Below are 2,788 nucleotides of genomic sequence, written 5' to 3'. Positions count from 1 at the left end.
GCATGCTTAAATAAAATTAAAAGAATGAATTCTTAATTTAGGACCGGTGTTTTTTATAATCTGACCTATGAAAAAAACATTTTTTATTTCGAGATCAGTGAAAGGTCAAAGTTCCTTTTGAATGTTGAGTACAGCTCTTCACCCTGCGTCCACCCCTCCCAGAGGACCCCCCTTTCTCCTGACTCTGAGCTCTCTCTTCGCCCCCTCCCGGGATTGCTAATTCCCTTTTCATCCATTGTGGAAGTACAAAATATACTTAAGTGGATATTGTCTGATGCCCCCCTCGTTAAAGAAGGAAAACTCTCCCCACAGATGGCTAACTTTCAGAGCTCTGCTGTTCTTTTACCATTAAATGAAATGGTGGGGAAGGGGGGGGGGGGGGGGAAGGAAACAGCCTTGTAAAGTTTCCCTGCCCCCTGAGTGAGAATGACGGCTCTGTTGGCCAATCCGTAGCGGCTTTCTCCATCCCGGAGGTAATTTGGGGTGTGAGTGTGTGTGTGCGCGCGCGCGCGCGCGCGTGCATGCGCCCATGTGTCTCTGCACACTGTTAAGTCCCACTAGACCCGCGCATCCGCAGGCTCCTGATTTGCACAGCTGTGTGCTGTAGACGTGGGCACACTTTTATTCTAGTCTGTGCAGCTAGATGGGCACACCGCAGTTCAAATGGAGACCCTGCCTCCTCTGAGTGTCCTTCTGTAAAGAATGGACATAAGAGGCGCTTTCGGATTCCAGTCGAAACCTGGAGAAGGGGGAAGAAAAGAGGAATGATGTGATTATGCTTCTCAACAACTGGGGAATCGGCTCCTTTCGTCTCGTTCCCACGCGGCAGGCGCGCCCCAGCGCTCTTGGGGTTCGGGTGATGGAGCCCACTCGCCCGGCTCAAAGTGCACGGAGAACGAGAATTGTTGAAACTGCTGCTAACTCCGCACCAAAATGAAGGCAGCATGTACCTTTCGACTTCAAATTTTATTTCTGGAAGTTGATACTTAGTCCTTGGCAAATTCCAGAAGGTGACCTACTCATGGTCAGTGCAAGTTCTGTGGCTCGCCGAGCTGAGTGCGGAGCACGGGCGGGGAGCGTCACGGGCCGCCCCACGCTCCGTATGGGCTTGATCTGGCACCAGCTTCCCTGGGAATGTTGGTAGTGATGTGTGTGGAAGCGTGTGGACCAGAACTGGCCTGGTAGCATCTGTCACTGTTGGAGTTGCTGGGCTGCCTCACTCCTGGATGGATGGTGATGATGCGGTGCAGGGGTTAAGGACCCACGTGTGCCCCCTCCCTGCCCAGAGACCCCTGCTGGGAGATACCTGGGAGAGACCCGTGCCCCAGCTGCCCGGCCGGACCGAGGTCACCCCGAGGCCTACGGGCGACCCCAGGCGACCTTTGTTCTCCCCTTACAAGAACCTAACTCGGTTAAGAGGCGGTGTCCGGCCCAGCGCCTCCAACTCGGGCCATTTCCGCCCCCCAAGGCGGAGCTGGATCCGATTCTGCCTCCCGCCCTCCCAGTGAGATCGCCGGTTGAGGAATGGGCAGCAAGGGGGAGGTGTCGCTGGATTAAATCATTCCTATTTCTGTATCTCAAGCATTTTGGCGCTGGGTCTGGGGCGCCGCTGGGGAGGCTGGGGGCGGGGCGGGGGCGGGGGGGATTTACCTGCCCGCCCCGGGGGCGGTGGCGGTGGCGGCTTGTTGCTGGGCTTCCTGGGGGCGGGCCGTGGGCGGGGCGGCTGGGATAGAGGTGGGGGAGGGCCCGGCCCGCGCCCCCGCCCCCCGGCGCCCGCCCCCCGCCCCCCGCCCCCGTCATGTGGAGCGGACGTCACACGCCTGCACTGTAACCCAAGAAGTGAAAGAGACGGGGACCCACGGCCCAACTTCGCACCGTAACAAAGGCGGGGGTCCGTGCGGGTCGGAGGGGGACCAGCTGGGGAGGGAGAGGGCTGGGGGACGGGGGGAGGGGCAGGGGTAAGGGAGTGGGACGGCTGGGGAGTGGGGGTCTGTGGGGACGGGGTGGGGGTCTTCGCGGGTCTGGGGAGTCGAGGCCAGACCTGGCTCGGGGTCCGTTGCGGGGGCGGGGGGCGGGGGTCTGCGCCAAGCCCGGGGGTCTGCGCGGCTGCAGGGACCGCGCTCCGGGGCCCAGGCGCCAGGGAGACCAGGTAATTGGTTTCTATTTTAAACTTCACTTTGTTCTGGCGGAGGTGGGGCGGTGGGAAAGGCGTGGCCCTCAGGACGATTACATAAGTGTTCACACCTGATTTGGTCTGGGGCCGGGGACCTCGCTCAGGTTTGGGTGGGAGGTGCTGGGGCGCACTGGCCCGGGCACCCGGCGAGGGGCCATTGCGCGTGGGTGTGTGTCCTGCCGGGCGACCTGACCCAGCTGGGCGCGCGAGAAGCTGGGTGGACCAGGGACCGCCTTGGAAGCCCAGATGTGCCCGTGGGCGTGGGCCGAGCCTGCCAGCGGGGTCCACCGCGTAACAAAGGGCAGGGCTTCGGGACCTTGGGCCGCGCACTGTGCTGACCTAACAGCAAGTCACAAAAGGAACTTTAGACAGTGGTCTGAATTAAACATTAGTCCCCCCCCCAGTGAACCTGCCATTAAGTCTCCGTCCTGATTAAAGATGATTTAAAAATGGATGTATCTCCACGCCGTGGCTGCGAAATAAATACCCTTAAAGAACTGACCAACGTGGACGCAGGGCTGGCTTTTCCCCCAACAGGATCTTCTCCAGATTATTTTCCAAGCCGCCCCACGAACATGATTGGGGTATTTTGGTTGAGGAATGTAAGTGCTACTT

General features: G+C 59.5%; 1 long non-coding RNA gene across 1 annotated transcript; it reads right to left on the bottom strand.

Moving 5' to 3' along the window:
- Positions 1-956: 956 nt before the first annotated feature.
- Positions 957-2,266, bottom strand: LOC129150972 (uncharacterized). The gene is made up of 3 exons (XR_008557764.1): positions 2,245-2,266; positions 1,651-1,697; positions 957-1,222 (listed from the first exon to the last, which is right to left on the bottom strand). It is a non-coding gene; the product is annotated as an uncharacterized LOC129150972 (long non-coding RNA).
- Positions 2,267-2,788: the final 522 nt, after the last annotated feature.

The sequence above is a fragment of the Eptesicus fuscus genome, chromosome 12, assembly GCF_027574615.1.
Source record: "Eptesicus fuscus isolate TK198812 chromosome 12, DD_ASM_mEF_20220401, whole genome shotgun sequence".
NCBI classification, from domain to species: domain Eukaryota; kingdom Metazoa; phylum Chordata; class Mammalia; order Chiroptera; family Vespertilionidae; genus Eptesicus; species Eptesicus fuscus.
Note: the sequence above shows the minus strand (reverse complement) of the source record. Positions and strands in the feature narration are given on the sequence as shown.